This window comes from Triturus cristatus, chromosome 4_1 (assembly GCF_964204655.1).
Source record: "Triturus cristatus chromosome 4_1, aTriCri1.1, whole genome shotgun sequence".
NCBI classification, from domain to species: domain Eukaryota; kingdom Metazoa; phylum Chordata; class Amphibia; order Caudata; family Salamandridae; genus Triturus; species Triturus cristatus.
In genome coordinates this window covers 806,356,251-806,379,128 of record NC_140585.1, presented here as the reverse complement: position 1 = coordinate 806,379,128, position 22,878 = coordinate 806,356,251, and the positions used below count along the sequence as shown (strand labels likewise).

Below are 22,878 nucleotides of genomic sequence, written 5' to 3'. Positions count from 1 at the left end.
TTTATTTTAAAAAATGAATTGATTCAATTTTTAATAAACTTGATTTTTTAATCAAACATTCATATTTCTTTAATTAATTTTGTTTTAAAATGGTACAATAATATTTATTTTTTGATTTATATGCAGTACTTGTTATTTTTCTATTTATTTAATATTTTTTCACTAGGTAATAATTGAAACGTAATAAAAAATATTTCGATTTGTTTTGAATTTGCGAAATGTAGTAATTAAGTTAATATTGTTTGTTAACCTAAACTTTCAATTTTATAAAGTAATTTTATGTTTTATAATTCGATTAGTATTTTTTTATATTTAAAACATAGTAAGCTTTATATTTTTTAAGTTTATGTATTTTGAGAAGTTAATTTTTTAATTTGTATATATATAAACATATTATTTTTCAATATATTAATGTCATCAAAAGCTTACCTTCATTTTTTTAAAAGAACATTTTTAAATATACGTTTTTGTATTTAATTTAGAAAAAAATGATAGGTAGTTTTTATTGCTTTGTTTATTTTCTAACTTTTATCTATATGTTGTGATTTTGGGTTAGAACTATTTTTGTTACATTTTGTAAGATTTTTTTATTTTAAAATATGGTGTACATTATAGAAGTAGTGTATCAAACTCCTTCAAAAACCAATGTTTTCATCAATGTTGCTTAGATTGGAGTGAGAATATTAAATTTACCCCACTCAAAGTGCAACGCTATATCCAATGTGCCTTTGATTGGAGTGAGAATATTAAATCTACCCTTCAAAGTCCAACGCTTTCCCGAAAGTGACTTAGGGCCTTATTTAGATGTTACACAAACAAATGATGGATGGAATGCCGAATGAATCAAACATTCACTCCCAGTAAAGAGATCTGAATTAAATCCAGCGTTCTTTTGCTCACCACGCCACCCCAGTTTAGATCCAGCCATATGCAAATCAGTCTTGACCATGCTCTTCATGGGAATAGTCCAGCCCCAACTGCCAAGCCAAGTCCTCCCTGGACCAGAAACAAGCATCCTAAGACCGGTTTCAGGTTAACATATGAATATTTATTATATCAATTGCATCATTTTTTATTTGTATTTATGTTGCAACTTGTTTTGCGTTTATTGTTTATTTATTTATTTATTTATTTATTCAAGCACCATCAGGATGCAGACTAGTAGTAGTTCTCCCAGGCCCCACTTAAATCTGCACCCTTAGGAGGAGAAGGTCTATGAGATCCTGCATCCTGAAAGCTTGATAGAAATCCCTGGTGAAGTAGAGACTGGTAAGTTGCACTTCTCAATGTGTCACTAAACCAAATTCTCCTTTTTGCTTTTAATGTAGCTCCTGCCAATGTGTTTCCCACCTTTTACAAACATAGAAACCTAGATGTATTTGCAGTATATGCTCAATTGTTGGTAGGTGTTTTGTTGTGTTTAAGATTAACGGTCTTAATCTCCATCACATTCCACATGATGCGATGGTTCTTGTAAGTGTGTCTACACCAGATAACAATCTTCACATGAGTGTTTCCTTTTTTAAATGGTATCCCAACTTTTACTACATATTATCACTAGGTATGGCCAACGTACAACTTAGCAAGTTACGGTAATGTTACATTGCAATGACTACAACTCACATGATGCGGTGTTTCTTTTTTGGAAAATAAGGTTGCAATGTCATATTTGTTAGTTCTCTCTTTACTTTCATGTAGCCACATCTTTTAAACTGACAACTATTCATCAAGTCCTATGTGATGATCTCTCATGAAATGTGTCTGTGGTAAATTGATTATGTCATCCATTACCTGTTATGGAATAGAAACGTTTTTATTTGTCTGTCTAATCTAACTGTGTTGAGCTTCAAATTTTAAGGTATGTCCTTTGGTATGCTGAACACAAGTGGTGTCCTCCAAAATTGTACTTTACAATGTCCATTTGAAGCCCAATGACAAACATCCCTCTAAATTGTGTCTATGCCATATAGGTAGCCTGCTAGGCCTTGGACTGTTTTTTTCACATTCCTCACCTCAACTGTGTTGTGTCCAATGTTTGGTGTATCTCATGTATGCTTACTACCATTTTTAGGATATCTTCTTACCTGTTGATGTAAAGATGGTATGTAGAATTCAAACTGATTGTGTAAATCATTACAAGGCCACTGAAAGGAATCATCATTACATTATTTTCCTTTTATGTTGCTGTGGGTATTAGCTGCAATCGTATTACATGTAAAATCAAGACTTTTACAGTTTGATGTTTTTCATACACAATATGTCCAACTGCAAGACCACATCGGCCCACAGCTGAGGCAGGTTTCACTCTACCCCAGGACCAAGTCTCCAGGGAGGACTCCGCTGATAGTCTGGAAGAGCAGGAGGACCCTGGCTCATCTGCTCAGCCTGGGAGTGGGAACACAGGATCAAGGGCACAGCATTGGGGGTGTAGTGTACATGGGAGGAAACCTGTAGGCCAGGACAGTCAGGCCTCTGAGACCATTATTACCCAGGGCACCATCAACTGTATCTTGGGAGCCAGCCAACAGTCCCAAGACATGATGGGCCAGCTCATTACCAAGCTCTGGGAGATGAAGCAACTGCAAAGGGAGCACAATCTTCAGATAAAGAAACAAAACTCCAATTTGTTCTCCCTGACTGGGGTGCTGCAGGACATCCTCACCCATGTGTGCCGGGCTTTCCCTGCATCATCTACCCCTTCCTGTGGCCCAACACCATCTTCCCCCAGCCCTAATACATCTGTGGCCCTGCCACAGGAGAAACTACCTGCAACCATCCAGGTCCCCACAGCTGTGGATCCCACCCCCGCTGGAGAAGGGGCTGTCCCCCCAAACTATCAACAGAGAGAGAGGCAAGACCTCCACCGCCAATAAGAAACACTGCACCCAATTTCCTCCAGTGTGTGCTTCAAATTCACTATGTGGACTATTTATGGACATCTTTACCTATTCTGATGCCTGGTGTATATTGAACATTGGACTTCAAACAAATCTGACTTCACATGACAGTTTAATCTACCACAACTGACAATTTCATATTTTGTTTAGTTTTTGGTCAATAAAAACCCAAAATACCAACATCAAAGACTGCTCTTGTATTCCTTTTCTCAATTTGTGGTCAGTTTACCTACCATCATACAGTTTGTAATGTCAACCAATGTAATGTTTGTCTATTCCACGATGATTTCCCTGTAGGTAATGTGCCACACATGTCAGAAATGACATAAACAAACCAAAAATCAAGCACTAGTATTTGGTTGGCATAGTGTTAAAAAACATTACAACTCATGCATAGCTCAAATACCTAGTGCCATTTGCATATCTACAGTTCCAGAAATTGACACGATGGAAGAAAAGGATAGATACTAAAACAGTCAGATAGCAAACTATAATTAATTGAAATCAACAGCTTGAGCCAGACTTTCCATCTCGTAATGTGAATACCACATTTTGTGGCCGCAGGATCATTTAAATACGCTGTTTCAGTGTCTGGTGGAATGTCACAACCAAGTTGCAGTGGTGTGCCACGAGACGTATATGTCCTACAATAATGAGACATCAAGGGCTACATACACTTTACACACAATGAGAATTTAACCAATGTGAAGGGAGACTAGCATGATTTGCCTCCACCACCACATATGGTTTGAGCAAATGATGGCACACACCTTGCCTTAGTGCAACCCAACAGAGAATAAGTCCTTTGGAGTCCTCAATCGCCTATTCAATCAATGTGCAAGTTATCTTGGTATACGATTTGTACACCCAAAGTCTGTGCCTGTCTGTTTCAGAATCAACCCATGTTTCATTTATACTTCGAAACAGCCCCATATATCAGCAAATGTCACCACTCTGAAATGTCCAAATGAAGATGACAGTGGTGGTGAAACCTAAAACAGATCAAAACAAAAATATTACCAATCAAACCTAACAGACTAGATACATTACAAATCGGCCAGGGTGGAGTTCATGGAGTGGAAGTCTGTGGAAGTCTGCGAAGTGACCAAAAAACTCTGCTGTGCTACGCGGAGTTCCGCAAGCGGTGGAGTGCGTTAGGTTGTGCTGTTGGTGCTTATTTTTAGCACTAGGTGCTTGTACGCTGCTGGAAAATCAGCACAAACAGCACCATGCGCAATGCAAGAGGTCGCTGCTTCTTTCTACTGCTCAAGTAGATGTTCTACTCAAGTGGCAGCTTCCTCAATGCAAGTGGTAGCGGCCATCTGTGACCACATGTGTTGAGAAATCTCTCTGGAAGGGGGTCTGGAGTAAGATTTTCCTTGCTAGCGTTCACCAACTTAACGTTGGTGAGCACAAGTGAGGAAAAAACTTCGAGTAGGAATATGAGAAGGAGTAGGAAAAACTCCACAAGCTGAGCGGAATTTCATAGCCAGATCTAATTATAAAGTCAACTTTTGGAGGACACACTTTCACAAAACATTCAGAGAAAAACAATAAAACTGTGCACAGTAGTCAAAGTGTCAACACTTTGGTCAACAAACACCTCAGGCCTGGATTCCCCTAAGCTTTCCCTTCCTAACAAATGAACACAACATACTTCACTCATCATCACATCAATAGTTGGTGCAATGGTGAAAGTGAGTAAATGCACAGATATACTTACAGTCATGAGAAGAAGTTGTCAATGACATCTTGACATGTCAACTCCTTCCTCATCACCACTATCATCTTCATTTGGCATTTTAGGATCCTCACCCGGTGACTCTTCATGGTCTCCATCCTCTGGGATGTAAGGGATGTTCTGATGCAGGGAGATGTTGTTGAGCATGCAGCTGACCATGGTGATTTAGCACACCTTAGTGGGTGAGTAGAGGAGGGCTTCACCAGTTCTGTCCAATGAATTCTGACCTTCAGGAGCCAGAAAGTCCACTCCACTGGCCTTCATGTTCTCCCATATTGAAGCGGACTTCCCCTAGCGTTATTGGATTCCTCCGTGCTGCTTGCAACCATGGTCGGTTGGGATAGGCTGAGTCTCCTAGATGAAAGACAAAAAAAGAGCCAAAAGATGTAACACATATTTTAAGATCATACTACATGAAATTGGCCAAACAATATCATGACAGATTGTACTTACTAGGGGTGGGTCAAATTGGCGTAGTCGCGATACGCAAAGCTCCGCAAAACGGTATAAAATCTCCGCGAGCACGCAGAAATTCTGTGAACACGCAGAATTGCTTGTTCCGCCCGTTCGCGATGCTTTTTTCCTGTTCGCGAATGCTGTTTGCGTGCTCGGGGGGAAATATTTTGCGAACACGCCTTTTGAAAGCGCGAACAAGCAAAAAATTCCGCAAAGCCGCGGATCACTGAATTTTTGTCAATTCCGCATTCTCTGCGGAACGAGAAATTACCCAAATTCCGCGAGTGGAACAGAATTTACCATCCAGGCCTAGTACTTAGCAACAAGCCAGGCCTTATCAGGTCCAGCAGGGTACAGTGCTGTTCCGTAGTACAAAGGAATCATGGGCTGAACAAGGGAACCAGGCACAGATGCTTGAGATGTATAAATAAGGTACACAGACAATTTGCACTTTGATTGAATGGAAGTGCTTCAGATTCCGGTATACTTGTTCCCTGGCATGCGGTGGCAATATGGGTGCCATCAATTGCTCCAACCACATGTGGTAGGCATGCAAAAGCATATAAATCACTCTTCACATTGGTCCAATTATGACAACGTGGGAACTGGATCTACCTGTCGATGTGTCTTATCATTGCTGAAATACGTGTTGTAGCACACCACTGACAGTTGGTTGTGACATACCACCAGATACTGCCACAATTTATTGTAAGGAGAGGAAACTGTGGCCACAAAATGAAGTACTACCATAAGTTTGACAATTGGTGTAATAGATGTGAGATTCCTGTTATGAGGCCAAAGATCAGGCTCCAGCTGTGGACATAAATACAGTATAGTTTGCCTATTCAATCTGAACTTCTTAATGATATCCCTTTCTTCCATGGTGGCAAGGTCTGGAAAAGCCTGGTACACTGAAGCCTGTTATCTCCTGACCCTCCCAGGGTTCAAATGTCTGCACTAAGGAACATTTTTATCCTATAAAACATGTTTAACATTATCACATATGATAAAGAACACATCTCATGTTATTCTAAAATAATATATGGTTAACAACACATTTTAAAGGCCCCTTTGGCTTTATCGATCATTCTTCACATATGAAAAATAGTCACCTTAAATTATTATAATAGAACAAATTGTTTGAATAATACATTTCACATGTATAGTTTACACAAATGTATTGCTTTTATTATATCCACCCAAAATACCGTCAAAAGGAGGTGTTAGCAATACTGCGCAAGTCTCTCATTTATCCACAGTGAGGCACCACAAATGAATGTTTACTTTTAAATGTATGAGTGTCACTCGTAGTTACATGTAAACAAACTAGACACCATTTTGAGTGGTGGCTATGCTCCTAACAGTCACAAACAAACAATTACACTTTTAGAAATAGCGGGAGCCTGACCTCTCCATCAGGACATTTGGAATCAGCTGGCTGCTGCAGAAGTTGAGCGATTAGTGGGCGGTGAACTCCACGATGGACACAGCCATTGGCTAACAATGGTGAAGCAACGTACAAAGGCCAATGGATGTGTCCGTCAATGCTGACAAGCGAGTTTGTCGCATACATGTACATGGCGGTTAGAAAAAACCTCACTTGCCTCCCGACACTGCTGCCATCAGACCTCCTCCACTTTGGCCTCTGTTGCTGACCTCTGGGACCAAGGATTCCTGGCAAGACAGGTGACCGGGCCTGTGCCTTCTCACCAGAGTAGCTGTATTTGGTGGGTGAGGAAGTACTATACCTCTATAGGCAGCTCTGGCTCATCAGAGGAGCAAGTACATGTCTGAAATGCCTATGTGAATCTGTCTAACTGCCTATTTTCCTTTTACACAGGCTACAATATCCTTTTGAGTTCAAGAGTGAAGTGTAGTGACTGCTGTTAAATGTCACATATTTTGGTACTGACATAGATGTGTAATGTGCAAAAAGTCCTAGATGCCATTTTGTGTGTATATAGCGATCTATGCATGTATATGAATAATGTATGTGTGAGAAGCAGTCAAATACCATCATGGCCAATGTGAAATACATGTTGTACTCTTTACAACTGAAGATGTGTATGTCCTCTATAAAGTAGCTAATATAAATGATATGAGTTATGTGTATAGTCTTATGTCAAGTCTGTCAAGTTTTAAGGTGTGCCTGGACTTGTGTCTGAGGAATGTCTCTACTTGCATATGTATTCTCATATGTCTTATACATTTTAAGATGCGAGATGTATAAAAGAGAGGTGTTGCTGCTTTGTATGTGGCTAGGCTCAACACTGTGAGTAGTACTAGAATGGTGAAGCTGCAGCAGAAAATTGATGTTTAAAACATGTTGACATTAGGTATTAGAAATTAGGCTACTTTGTATAAGTCTCTAGAGAGGTACAGTTGAAATATGCCACATACATTTTGGTGTGTGCTTGAAATGGGAAGTGTGTTCTGAGACATTTTCAGGTCTGCATAGTGTTGTGATTGAGGAAAGTCTCGACTTTGGACATATATTCTGATATGTGTTATCCATCTGAAGATGCTAGACGTGTAAAACACATGTATACATCTATTTGTATGCTTCTTTTATATATAGTGTCACTAGCAAAAGGTACAGACATATGCATGCATGCTTTTAGAAATATGGGGAGACTTACATCAGAGACATGTGAAGGGTTGCTGCTTTGTATTTGGCTAGGCTCAATACCTGAGTAGTAGTAGAATGGTAAAGCAGCAGCAGATTTAAGATATGTTGGGTGAGGAATTAGTTATTATGCTACTTTGTATGAGTCTGTGAAAGAGTTCACTTGAAGTACACATAAATCTAGGTGTCTGTTTGAAATGTGAAGTGCAATCTGTCATGTTTTAAGGACTTCATGGTCTTGTGACTGAGGTATGTGTCTACTTGCACATGTATTGTGATATGTGTTATGCATCTGAAGATGCTAGATGTATAAAACACAGATGTACATCTATTTGTATGTTTATTTTATATATGATGGTACTAGCAAAAGGTACAGACATATGCATGCATGTGTCAGGGCTCACGGGAGGTTTCCTCCTCTGAGCCCCGCTGTGGCCACTATCTATACCCCTCAACTCCACCACCCTAGCTTGGGAATCCGCTGTGCCCCTAGTTGGCGAGCATGCTGGCGGCGCTGGAATACTAACATGGCCGCCAGAGCGCCCGCGGTTCAGCGGTCTAGTTTCTTTTAAGAATCTTCAGGTCCAGGTGAAGCACGCACCAACGTTCTATGGCGCACTTCACCGCAGATTTCACTGGAGCAACAGCTTACCTTGGGTTCGCGTCATGTTAGTCAGGGTAGCTGCGCCTCGCGCGATTAGTTCCGGCGGTTCCTGTTCTGAGGCAAGTTTCAGGTTAGTGTTTAAGCGCGCGCATGCTCAGAAACAAAATTAGTTGAGTTGCGCATGTCAGTTAAAATTAGTGTTCAGACTGAATTCTAGTTCATTGGTTAATGCGGGCGTGAAAGGTTCTTCTCGCCGCTTTTAAACTTGATAGGAGAACTGGAGCACTCTCTCAGAAACTCGCATTCTCGAGTTCAGCGCTCTTCAGTTTGAAGAAAAGTTTGTTTGGCATTAATGAGTTTAGGTAACGTGGGCGTGTATATTCCCTCACACAGCGTTACACCTAAACCCAAAAGTTAAAGTAAATAAAGGAGATAGAAGTAACCTCCAGCCTGCAGGTAGATAGCGGTTAACCAGGCATATTAGTGCTAGCTTTCCTCATTTAATAGTTACAATACCTAGAGCTTCAAGTCAAAATATAAGAATCCACAATTACTCAGAATTTGAAGAAACTCGAACGCTCAGTGAGTAACAGTATACAAGTCAAATTCCCTTACCCCAATTCCCAAGTTATAACAAAAGTATAATGTTAACTTACCTCATGTTTCTCTGTGTCAAAAGCCAAGCATAGAAGATGTCTAGTCTTATCCTGCAAGAAAGAGAGTCGAGTAAATATCTTCTCAATACAAGTATTCAACATAAGTAGAGAAGAATAGAAGAGAGGCTTAGCTCCAAGGTTATTCTGGTAAGACAAGAAATTCTTATTTAAAAGATACAGTCAACTTAAATTGAGAAGTGTTCTTGAAAGATATATTTCTTTACAGCACTGAAAGAAGAAGACGAGGCAAACAGGCAGAATACCTCAGAGCTGTCTCTTCTCTGTCCCAATCCCCTTTCCCCCCTTAGTTCTTACCTGCGAACGATTCCAACACCTAGCAAGGGAGTTCCGAGAAGGGCATTGGGAACTAGGCACCGTGCAGCTACTGTGTTGTCAAGAATACTAGAGACCAGGGTCTTGACAGCATGCTTTCAAAAGATGGTGAGACTTACAGCAGAGACAAGTGAAGGGTTACTGCTTTATATTTGGCTAGGTCCAGCACCCTAAGTAGTCGTAGAATGGTGAAGCTGCAGCACAAAAGTGAGGTTTAAGACATGTTGGCAGAGAGATTAGTGATTAGGCTACTTTTTATGAGTCTGCGGAAAGGTACACTCCAAATATATCGCATCATTTTCAGTGTCTGCTTGAAATGTGAAGTGCAGTCTGTCAAGTTTTAAGACCTGGATGGTCTTCTGACTGAGGTATGTCTCTACTTGCACATGTATTCTCATACGTGTAATGTATCTAAGATGGTAGATGCATAAAACACGGGTATACATCTTTTTTATGTTTCTTTTATATATGATGCACTAGCAAAAGGTGCATGCATGCATGCTTTCAGGACTATGCTGAGACTTACAACAGAGATATGCGAAAGGTTTCTGCTTTATATTTGACTAGACTCAACACCCTGAGTAACAAAAGTGAGGTGTTGGCAGAGGGATTAGTAATTAGGCTTCTTTGTATGAGTCTGTGGAAAGGTACACTTGAAATACACCACATCATTTTGGGTATCTGGTTGAAATGGGAAATGCAGTATCTGAGGTTTTAAGGTCTGCATGGTCTTGTGACTGAGATATGCCTCTACTTACTCATGTATTCTGATATGTGTTAACCATCCGAAAATGCTACATGTGTAAAACACAGGTATACATCTATTTGTATGCTTCTTTTATATATGGTGTCACTAGCAAAAGGTACAGACACATGCATGCATGCTTTCAGGAATATGGTGAGACTTACAGCAGAGATATGCGAAGGGTTGCTGCTTTCTATTTGACTAGGCCCAACATCCTGAGTAGTCACAGAATGGTGAAGCTGCAGCACAAAAGTGAGGTGGGCTAAAGCCAAAGGTGTAGAGAGGCATGTAGGTAGATCCGCCCTGTGTAGATGGGTGTGTGCATCGCCCTATTGCATGCTTTATACCTCAGCAGTTTGCCTATCCATTATGAGTCAAAGACAACAAGCCCCGCCCAATTGCTGCATCCCATCTTACATGATAGGACAACCACTGCGTGAGTCCTAGACTTAATGCAAAGGTCTATGTGGCAATGTACTCTCCTTGCCCAATACTTGCGTGTCCGTGAAGCATAGCTGTCTGTGAAGCAGGTCGTCCGCAGTCTGTGGCGTTACAGCAGGGGGTGGTTTGAGCCTTCATCAATCGGCCATCCAGTCAGCGAGCCGGCCTCACTCAATGACTGCTTGGATGAGGCAGCTGCATCCCCACTATCTCGACGGTCTCTCATGTCTGCTGACTGACCGGCCGCCACTGCCACTCGTTGTCCACGCCTGGTCCGCCGACCTCTTCGGGTGCCCGCCGGCAGGCCCGCGCAATTATGTCTCTGGCTCGGCGAGGTGTGGTGTCATTTGGATTCGAGCCATTCCCATGTATCTTCTGCCACGTCGAAAAAGTGTGTGGAGCCGTTTGCTACTATGCACAGCGTGGCCGGGAACATGAGAGAGTATTTTAAATTGAGTTTTCACATTCGCCTCTTGACGGTGAGGAAGGTGCTCCGCTGTCTCTGCACTCCCAGGGCATAGTCCAGGAAGAAGAGAACCTGTGAGTTGTTCACCTTAACCACCTCCAGTTTCCTGGCCTCTCCAAGCACCACATCCCTGTCTTTAAAGTCCATGAGGCAAACTAGGAAAGTCCGCGGTCCAGCGCCCGGCGGTTCGGGCGGCGCGCCGGAACCCTATGTGCTCTTTCCACCACGAAGAAGGGAGAGAGTACACCCTCAGGCAGCAACATTTTCAGCCAGTCCTCGTGTATGCATCTGCATCGGTACCCACCGCGCCTTCCGGGAGACCCACTACGTGCACGTTGTTGCGCTGTGAGAGGCCTTCAGCATTGTCCATTCTGCGCTCAAAGGAGTGTAGTCTGGCCGTGAGGTCACACACTTCTGTAGCCACCGTTGAGGGCACTGGGGCAATCTTTGTCACCTCCTTCTCCAGGTCATGGACCTTCCCAGACAATTTGCCGTGGTCAGCATGCAGGAGTGTGAAGTCCAATGTCACCTTATCGATACGGCCTTCGAGAGACGTGCGAGTCTGCATCAATGCTTCGCTCATTTGCGTTATGGCCTGTAGCACTGAGTCTGTCTTTGACTCCAGACTGGGGGTCCTCGTAGTGACCGTCGATTCAGACTCTTAATCCAACTGAGTCTGGCCCAGCGTCGAGCACATGGGCACCGGACCTGCGCCCACATGATGTCTGCCCATCCTGCTGTGCACACAATATCTCCAGCGCATAGGGGATGGGGTGGTGTTGTGTGCTCCACTCCTGGTGCCACTCACTGAGTGGGTCTCGCCTGTACAGGTCGGAAGGCGGCTACGTATCTGGCGCTGTAATGGTGATCGCCAGCTGACTGAAGCAACGCAGTACATACAGTAGATCTGTGCACCTTTGTGACGGCAGCTCAGGGCGCGGAAGCTGGTCCCAGGCACCGACACCCGCTCAATCTCCTTCACGCGTGTCCTGAGGACACCTGTGCCCACCCCACTGACTATAGCAGGCCCTTCAGCAGCCCCCGGTCTTCGTGTAGAGGCGCTGCTGGTCTGCACCTCGCGAACGTCTGCCCATAGGAGTATTGTGGCCAGATGGCATTGTTGTGCACCACACCACTGGGGCCTCGCGGGCTGCTAGAAGCGACCACATCGTTAACTGCCTGTGCCCTCTGTGGTGGCAGAAACCCAACTTACTTGAGATGCAGAGAGAGGTCAGGTCCAAGGCTGAGCATCAGTCAAAGTCTCAACAGGTAGATCCTCAGCTTCCCCCACCGCCCCCACTCGCTGACCGTAACAGGGGAAGACACAGTCCTCGGCTGCACTTGTACACTCTGCTCGCGGCTGTGCCCTCTGTGTCCGTTGCACTTGGGAGCGTCACAGGGAGCCGAACATTGTCCTCTGGAGCGGCTCCTCCCGCCTGGCCAGCACTCAACAGGCTTCCATCTGGAGGTCGCGCCTCCCGTTCCGCAGCTCACCTCTGGCCGCAGCAGCAAGACTCGGCACCTCGTTCCGCCTCTTGGGGACCACTCTTGCCACACCCGCTCAGCCACGCGCAGCCAGGACGCCGCACACCTCTGGGCGATTCCATGGCCTGTGCCAGCTCTCCACAGCGGCTCGTCGCTAGTCCAGTCGGGACCCGCCTCCTCCAGATCCGAGGGCTATATTCCGTGCCTCGATGCCCAGTCACCAGCTGCCTCAGGCGTCGATCGGCCACAGCTGCACAGGCTCCGGCAGGACCTCCGAGTCACGGTTCCAGCGGTCCCGCTCAGCACTCCGTCTCGGCCCACCGTGCCCACATTTTGTCGGCGGTCCCAGCAGGTCAACCACAAGGGCCAGCCGGCTCAAATCGGTCGGTCATGCTCTGCAGGAGGCCTGATTTCAGGTAGGCGGTATTATTAACCCTTGCGATGGCGTTATTATGCGCAGGATAAATGACGGATCTGCGGATTGTATGGCGGAGCCTCGCTAGAGTGCGTCTGCCATCTTGGCTACTTAGCCACGCCCGAGGTTGTGATGTCTTCTAAATGAAGGAATTGTGCAGTGTCTGACATAGCTTGTTCAATACCCAGGTACCATATTTTATGAGTAGAAATTAATACATACACTTTTTACTCAAATTTATATAGTATTTGCTCTGAGATGTTACTGTTTAAACATTTGGTTCTTATTATAGGTTTGATAATATGTAAAGTATAATATTTTAAATATTTATGTGTTATGGAGACTTTTGCAATGCAATTGAAAGTATCTGTTTATTTATAGATGAGAATATTTGTATATAATTATTTTAACAATATAAAAACATTTTTTTTTAACTATTTAAACTTTTCTTTTTTCAGATATTCACCATTATTAGTAAGAAAGATTGAGTATGACAAGAAAAGAGCAAAAGGAAAGACAAGAAAGAAAAGAGTACTATTTAAAGAAAAGTGAAAAACAGAAATTAGATGAAGTTCAAAATGTTACACTGAAGAAAAAGACTTCTGGTAAGCGAACTAAATAGTGGAAAAGAGAAAGGAAAGTTCTACAACCAATCGGAAGGAAACGGAAAAAAAGGACATATTAATAGAAAATAATGTTATGGGAAAACAATCCATGTTGAAAGAAGGCTGAAAGAAGATAAAGACATAAGGAAGAGAATGTATAGAAGTACAGTACTACAACATTTAATGAAATATTGTAAAAAATATACAAAGAGATCAGCAGTTTATAAGAAAAAGCAATAGATTGAAAGTGTAGTAGAAAAAGCTTTTGAATTGAAACGAAAATTCTTTATATTGGCATTGAAGGGAATTAAAACATTGGATAAAACAATGCTGTTTATGAAGGAGAAAAGAAAAAGACTGGTTACTAGAAGTAACTTTTGCAAAATATTTACTGGGGAATGGAAGCACACTTTCCCTGGACGTTGTTTGCGAAGTAGCGCTACGCGTAGCTACGCGAAGTGCACTTCGCACTACACGAGCTACGCGTAGCTTCGTAAACTGCGTAGTGCACTGTGCAAGATGATGTTCGCACTGATTGCACAGTGCCGGACGCTTGTCCGCGCTGTGCAATCAGTGTAAACTGCATCTTGCACAGTACAAGCGATCGTTTTCTGCCGCTCAAGTAGATTTCTACTCGAGCGGCAGCTTTCTCAACGCGGACTGGTAGTTTCTCATCGCGAGCGGTCACAAGTGGAGAAGTGTGGCTCAATGGTTAGAGCGGCAGACCCTGATGCAGAGGTCTGGCCCGAGACCAGGGTTCAATTCCTGCTTCGGCGGGTCTTGGGCTTAATTACATCGGACCTGTTACTTCTTGCCTCGGTTCTATTCTAATCATGGGTACCACTCTGCTACTCTGGGCAATAGCTTGCTTTATCTCCACAACGGCCCCAACACCAACAGCGCAGGGGATGCCTGGCTGCAACTTGGGGGTGCCCAGGAGTGGACACTTCACAGGGAAAGCCAGGATGGGTTCCTCTGCGGCATAAGTTCAGCGCTGGGACACCTCCGTTGGTAGGTAGCTGCGCGCTTTACAAATGTCAGATTATTATTATTACAAGCATACACGACCACTCGCAATGAGCAACCTGACCTCCCCGCAATGAGAAACCTGACCTCCCCGTGTTGAGAAGCTCGCCGGGAGGTTTATTTTCCACGCTCGCGATCGGCAACTTGATGTTGCTGATCGCGAACGAGGAAAAAGTCTCGCCGGGATGTCATTTTGCTTGCTCGCGGTTGCCAACTTGACGTTGAGGACCGCGAGCAAGCAAAAAATTACTACTACGCTACACTACGCGTGTTTGCACTGTGCTACGTGCAATTTGCATAGTGCAAAGTAGCGCAAACTTCGCAAACTACGCGAGCGTAGTGCTTTGCCCAGGTTTAGTACTGAGTCTTTCTTTAACGAAGAAAGCTATTTTCAATAAAATACATTTGTTCATGCAGTTGATACTAGTGGTAGTTGCTATGAGATAAAAGATGGTTGTCCAATTCAAAAAGAAAAGATGGTTCCTAGGAATGTGGAAGAAGTAATAGCTGAAGAAGTTCAAGGAAGGTGTACACAAGCTCCAGTATATAAGTGGGATTGTAGTAGTATTTGTAGTATTCGACAGGAATCTATTGACATATTACTAAGTGGGATTGTAGAAGTATTTGTAGTATTAAACAGGAATTTATTGACATATTAACATTTTACGAGTTTATTTACGAGAATATGTCAAAAAAAGTCTTAAACAGAAGATTAAGATGTTACAAGGACTAGATCCATGTAAAGTGGGAAAATATACTAACTTGCAGGGTCATTCTCTGGCTTGTCTTTCAAGAAAAGTGTGTCAAAGTACTTTCCATCATTTAAGAATGTTAGCAGTACACCACTCAGGAACGCAGAAGTTAGTAAGTAGACTCTACTATGTAAAAAGTCCTGCATTATGTTTAGGTGAAATGATCACAGCTCTTTTGCAAGGTTCAGTATCAGATGTAAAAAATGTTTGTGATGATATACAATTTCGTTTCTTTGGTTCACAAGAGGAGTGTATAGAAAAGTGTTTACAAACAGGTAGAAGATATTAGTACTGATAAGTTTGCAGAAGAACTTACAAAGTTTAAGATAGTTTCATCTGAAAAACCAAACTAGGAAAAGGGTTAAGGTAGCAGGGTTACTGAGATTTTTACAGTTAGATCTGGTATGTCTTCAGGAGACGCATATCGAAGCAGCACAGTTATACCTTTTGAAACAACTGGGATTCGATGTATTAGTGGCAAGTAAACAAAACACCAGAACCAGGGGGGTAGCAATTTTGGGAAGATTTAGGGATCTGGAGGTGCATAGGAAAAAGGAGGATCAATGGGGAAGATGGGTCATGGTTGATTTATGTTGGAAGGGGACACGGTTTACATTAGTAACTATATATGGATCTACCGGAGATGACCCTGATGTTTGGCAGTTTATGGATATGGAATTGCTGCAATGGCCGGAACCTATTATATGCTGTGGGGACTTTAATATCCACGATCCAACAAGCTCTTTTGTAGTACCTAGGGGGAGGTACCTAGGAAGAAAGAAAAATCACATAGAGCTCTTACCGATATGGTTCAGCATAATTCCCTTGGGGACCCATGGTTGAAATATCATTCTTCTTTAGATGGCAGTACCTTCTTTTCCCTACCACATAAAGTATTGGTTAGGTTAGATTATTTTTTAATTTCCAATTCTTTAATCCATCACTCAAAAATAGAGAAACAACCCAGGATCATATCCGATCATAATCCACTCATCTTAACATTAAATATCACTCAGATAAGTACTACGGAAACTCAGTGGACCTTTGAACGTAGTCTACTAAAAGATGAGGCATATCAGAGACACATGGAGAGGTGGATAACAAATTATTGGGAAGACAATAGAGGCACGGCACCCCCAGGTGTAGTTTGGGATTGCTTTAAGGCTGGGGTTCGGGGGGAAACGATGAGCTTTGTAAGAGCAAGACGTAAAAGGGAAAGAAGGCACCTTGAAGATATAAGGCTTAAGTTATATATGAAAATAAATGAAGGGCAAACCCAATATACCCTTGAGGGCTTGGGCAGATAAATTGTAAAGGTAAAAATGCCAACAAGGGATTTTATTTAAAGCAAACTGGTTACTTGTACGTTTCAAAAACTTAATTAATAGGTGTATTAAACTAAATTCACACCAAAAAGAAGTCAATCAACTGATCAAATCATCCAATATAGAAAACACACACGGGGATTCTGATTTGTGAATTAAACACAGTTCTTTTTATATGTCAATCAAGGATAAAAAGGAGTATAGGTGAAACAATAATTTGAGCAATATTTCATGAAAAAAGGGGGTTACATCAAATCCACATTTCATCTGAAAAACATCTATTCCATCGTGATTTTAAACAGAGACCAATCTCATTGTTGAGAAAAATAATCAACTGTGCATAATAAATAATTTGGAAGTAGATGATATAGTCGACGTTTCGGTCTTGGGTGGTGTTAAGTTATATATAGCAGAAGAAAATTTGGCTATAGCCACGACGCAAGGAATCCCACTGGACTCCTTTATACTCAGATTGGTTATTCTTAAGGGGGATGCTATGGAAGGTATCACGTTAAAAGCTGCTGAAAAATATCTGGCACATAAACAAGATACTTATGAACTAAGCGAGAGAGTCGGACATATTCTTGCGGTCAGAACAAGACAGCGCACAGCAAAGGGTGATATTAAGGAGATTCAGGACCATCAGGGAAATTTGGGTACTGACTCAGATTTTATTAGAAAATGTTTCCATAAGTTTTACACTAAATTGTATTCTCCGGAGGACTTAAGGGACCCAATTGAGATAGAAAGATATCTGAGCGACATTTCTTTGGCTCCTTTACCGTCAGACGATAGAGAGATATTAGATGCCCCTCTTCAGTTAGAGGAGATTAGAAGGGCATTGGAAAGTCTACCCTCGGGGAAAGCAGCTGGACCAGATCAGATTCCGGTAGAATTTTATAAACTGTTCCAGAATAAGGTACTTGCTGAGATGCTCAATATAATGCTACATACGCAACGAGGAGGTTATCCTCCTGAGACCTGGGGAGGGGCAGATATTGTAGTTATACCAAAAAAAGGGAAGTCTCCTATACACCCGGCCTCATATAGACCGATTACCCTCATGAATTCTGACGTTAAAATCTACTCTAAAATCCTGGCGACAAGGCTTGCAGAGAATATAGAGCAGCTTGTAAGTCCATCGCAACACGGTTTTATTCCGGGCAAGGGAACCACTCAACATGTGAGGACAGTCATCACAATGTTTGATGCCGCGGGAACCCTGTGTGACCCTATTGCAGCACTGTTTTTAGATGCTGAAAAAGCCTTCGATAGGGTAGCCTGGGAATATCTTTGGGCAGTTCTAAGATGGAGTGGTATAGGCGAAGGTTATATAACAGCTATTCAAGCTCTATATAAAAGACCTACCGCCAGAATTAGAGTGAATAGAGGGTATACAGATGTAGTTAACATTTCTAGAGGGACAAGACAGGGCTGCCCCTCGTCCCCACTCCTTTTTGCATTATTTCTTGAACCTTTGTTAAGACACCTGGAGAGAAATGATGGGATTCGCCCAATGGTTGTGAATGGCAGAACAGTAAAATTTCTTGCATATGCTGATGATGTGGTTATACTAATCCCTGACCCTGAGATGGCTATAATGGAGGTAGAACGTGAAGCCACTAAGTTTGGACAACTGTCAGGCTATAGTTTGAATAAATCAAAGACACTGATAGTTAAGAATAACTACACCTTATGTGCCGATCCCAGGGTGGTTCCATCAGCTATGTATCTCGGTATAGTAATTACAGCTAACATTGACGTTATTGTTGAGGTAAATATGACCCCTGTCCTGGCTAAAGTAAAAGTGGACTTAGATAGAGTAAATAACCTGCATCTCTCCTTAGTTGGGGTCACTAATATGGTGAAAATGTGGATTCTGCCTAAATTTCTCTATTTATTTATAGCAATACCACTATTTTTTGAGTGTAAATGGTTTAATATGCTGGAGGGTATTCTTAATAGGTTTATATGGGCGCACGGGAAAACGTGCAGAGCATATAGATATATGTCTCTACCTAGAGAAAGAGGAGGATGGGGAGCACCGGATTTTAGATTGTATTATATGGCAACTGCCCTTCAATACATGCAGGGTTTAATTGGAGGAGGGGGGATCCTACAGAAAATCACTTCCTTATCGACGGATGTTTATGCAGTTTTACTGGGCCAAGAGACAGAAAATTGTCTATTACAACATATTGATTTTGGGAGTCTTAAAAGAAAACAGTTCAAAACCTTAGTGGCGGCTATTAAAGTATGGAATGCTTTCTTGAAAAAAATGGGGCTGGGTAGATTTCATAGGTACGTTAGACTATACAATAATAGATCCTTTCCCGCTGAAATCTTTTCAGATTCAGTTATGTCCCGCTGGGATCAAAAAGGTATTAAGCAAATTGGGGACTTAATAGATTCAGGGGGAATAGTACAGTTTAGCGTATTGGCAAGGACATTCGATTTAAGTAACAGGGATTTCTTTAAATATCTGCAGATAAGGAGCTTTCTGGGTAACAAACAGGGCGGTGTAGCAGGGTTCCAAACCAACGACTTTCTGGAGATTCTAATTACGGGTGGACAACATACAATTAGATCAGCGTATGCTTTATTAGTCCAAACTAAAGTGGACGACCTGGATAAATATAAACATAAGTGGATGGAGAAACTTCAATGTGAAACTAATGATTTTCAGGAGTCGTTGGATTTGGGATGCACTATACTGTGTTCGGCTCCCCTGCAATCGCAACATTATAAAACATTGTTTTCATTGTATTATACACCAGATAGAATAGCTAAATTAGGTGGTACGAATGGGACTACCTGCCCTCGTTGCAGCTCAGCTAATGCAGATATAATACATATGTTCGCTACCTGTCCTCAATTATATACGTTAATCAGGGATATTGAGAACTTTTTGGCTCAGGCATTAGGCTTGCAGATATTACTAAACCCCATGTTGATATTGTTGGGAATAGGTCGGATTGAGAATACTAGGAATGTTGATAAAGAATTCCTGTTTATGATTATGGCTGTTTACAGATTAACTTTAGCTAGGGCCTGGCTTGATAAAACCCCCCCGCCCATGCAAACATGGTTGGCGAACTTAATTTCTACATTTAATTTAGAAAAATCTATATATGCCAGGAAGGGAAGAGCAGGGAGAGCTTTAGGTGTAAGAATTTGGAATCCATTAGCACATTGGAGGGAAGGGATAGGGTAAAGAGTGGAGGGTTCAGGGGGTTTCTTGAATTCTTGAATCATTAAGTCTAATTATGATATGATGTGTTTCATTTTATGGATAATTCCCAATGTTAAATATGATATTTTGGTTGGCGAAAATATGTATTGATGAATATAAATGTGCAATGTGGAAAATAGAATAAAAATATATTTAAAAAAAAAAAAACAAAAAAAAATGAAAAACCAAACTATGTGTGAATTTGCTATCAACGTACTCACGGTAGAAGTCAAACTCGGAATGTGGATTTATATTTAAAAAGTGAAAAGGAAAACAATGATAAGTGGGAGCAATTTGGTGCTTATTTGTTGGTGGAAGGTCATTTTGAGTTGGCTACTGATCAACGTATTTGTAAATATTGTTACAACAAATTAGAAAAGAACAAAATGCCAGCTAGAGCTATACATAACAACTTAGAGTTGGTAGGTATTCATCTGGATCTGGCAGAGTTAAATACATATGAGTCCATTCTTATTCATTCTGTGCACCCGTTTCAGGCTTTAGTTCGTATGGACTCTAAAACAGGTAAGCTGCCTCCAACAGATTTCAAAGAGGTCTAAAGGGAAGAGTTGTGTACTTACCTTTAGATTTTAAGAAAAAATATTGAAACTGTTGTTATAGACAGGGAGGAAAGTGAGCCTGTAGTTATTCTAGTTAATGGTGTACCAACAAAGAGTCAACAAATATGGCAAGAGTTTGTAGATGTTAACAAACTTCAAAAGGCTACATTGTATCTGGTGCAGAATAATATTTATTATAAGAATGTAAGCGTTGATGAACAGGAAATATGTTTAGAAGATGAAACAGAAATTTCAAGTGGCCAAATAGAAAAAGTGGACAAGTCTACGATTGAAGAGATTTATGAACATTACAGTATACATCCTCTACATTCAAAAGAAGTGATATTGAATTATTTCAAATTAAGAAAGCAAAGGGAACTCCCATGAGCGAGTGGGAAAAAAGTTTAGAAGCATGTTGTTTTCTACAGCTGATCCCCACTGGAGAAGGTGGATGATATAATGAATGAGCAGTACAGATTCCAGCTTCAGAATACCGCTCGACAAGATTGTACTCAGAAGATCCAAGATTTCGACAGTGTATTCCATATATATTTCATCTTCTCTTTGAAAGTGATATGTCTGCACTTTCATATGCAGTGAACCATATATTAAAAACAGGAGTTCATCTTCCAAATATTTCTGCCGGGAATTCATAGACAAACTTCAACAAAGAGATGAACAGTTAGAATCTCAGTTAATAAATTTGATGGTGTGTCAACGTGGTACTAATGAATATTGGTATCGTCATCATGGAGAACTTAAATGTATGTTAAGAAACGTAGGTACCCCTACATGGTTTGTGGCACTTAGCTGTGCTGAATATGCGTGCGTGGACGATTTACTTAAATGTTACGAGAAGCAAATTCAAATTCAAAATTCTACGAGAAGCAAATTCAAATGTAAAAATGAGGGAATGTAAAAATGAGGGAAAAGCAACATCATTTGTGCAAATGTAAAATATAAAAATGTAAAAAATATTGAAATGAATTAAAGACACCTGGAGAACTATGTTCCTTGGATGTCTGCAGATATTTTAACCATAAGTTTCAAAGTATTATGTCATTTATCTGCAATATCATTTGCAATGTCATTTATCTGCAATAAAAATATTCCTCCTCTGGGAGAAGTAACTGATTTCTTTTGGTGAAAATTGTACTAAGCCAGAGGTTTATGGATCAAGAATGCTCCAAAATTGGGGGGAAACGTCGGCAGGTTGACGCCTGTCGCACGACCTCCCAGGAACGAAGGGAGAGAACGGGAGCAATGCGGAAAGGATTAGGCGCAATTTAGTAAATTAAAACATAACAGAATATAACGATGCATTGCAGTTAATCAGCAAGCTGATTAAAACGGAATTTGAGGAGAAAACTGCAAAACGAGGGAACAAGGAAAGCTCTGACTCACCACCTATGGGCATAGACGGAGAATTCGACGGAGGAGCCTGGAGCAGAGCGGCAGCTCCCTGGAGGAAGATGCGGGCTGCCTCCCTGTTAGTCGGGTTTTGGGTTAGAGGAGGCAGGGCCAGTATCGGACACTGGAAGCCGGCGAGGGAGAGGTGTGGGAAATGCGACAGCGCCGGCGAGGCGGAGGAGCAGGCTCTCGGCTGGTGGACATCAGAGGAGAGTTGCCGAGATCGCAAGAGGAGTTGGGAGAGGAGCCCGAGTGGGAGCCCAGCGAAGATATCGGCGTGGAGAGTGCAGAAGCAGATGGAAGTGGCCCCCCCAGAGGTATCGATTACAGTTGGTGGTAGTAAGAGTAAGAGAGCCGGAGAAGGAACTCTGTTACCCACCACTACAGCTACAGAAGGAAGTAACTGCTTGCAAAGAGAGTTTGACGGCCTGCAGAGGGAGATGGACAGTCCAGCTCCAGGTCCAGGTAATGAACGTAACTTATCTGGAGGGGTAGCTGTGGCGGAAAAATCCTCAAGTGAGGGAAGACAAAGTGTGCAAAGTGCGCAAGAAACGCAAAGCACACAAGGCAAAAGTAGATATCTGCTGCGTTCAAATTCCAGAGCCAGTAGGAGGAGGAAGAGGAGGAAGAATTATAGGGAAGGGGGAAAGTGGAGGAGTCCCGGCCCCAGTCTCCCTGAAAAGAAAGGGGGTAAAATCAGGAGGGAAACCTAAGCGGTGTGGCCCTAAGGTATCACGTACGTTTACAAAACCCCTTCCATCCCTTAGCTCCTATTTCAAGATAGTGGAGCAGATTATGACACCGATTGGAGGGGGGAGTAAGAGGGCACTATCTACCATGCCAATATTGTTGGAAAACAGATTCTCTGTATTATCTGAGAGGCCTGACAAGGAGGTGCAGGGGGAAAATATGAGCGAGGGCAGAAATGAAGAGAATCAGCAAGGCGCATCCACAGGCACAGCCACAGGCACAGGTACAGGCGCAGGTGCAGGTATAGAGACTGGCTTAGGATTGAGCGTAGGCATTGAAGGAATGGTTGAAGAAGCCACAGGAGGGGTGGAGAGCCAGATAGAAAAGATGTTCCTGAGTTTGAGGCAAGACAT

The 22,878-nt window shown here is 42.1% G+C and overlaps 1 long non-coding RNA gene across 1 annotated transcript in view; it reads right to left on the bottom strand.

Moving 5' to 3' along the window:
• Window positions 1-3,081: 3,081 nt before the first annotated feature.
• Window positions 3,082-22,878, bottom strand: part of LOC146855591 (uncharacterized) — a 63,444-nt gene continuing 43,647 nt past the window's right edge. The window contains exons 2-3 of the long non-coding RNA XR_014981347.1: window positions 8,981-9,031; window positions 3,082-4,992 (exon numbers count right to left, since the gene is read on the bottom strand). This is a non-coding gene — a long non-coding RNA (uncharacterized LOC146855591). The remainder of the gene's footprint in view (window positions 4,993-8,980; window positions 9,032-22,878) is intronic.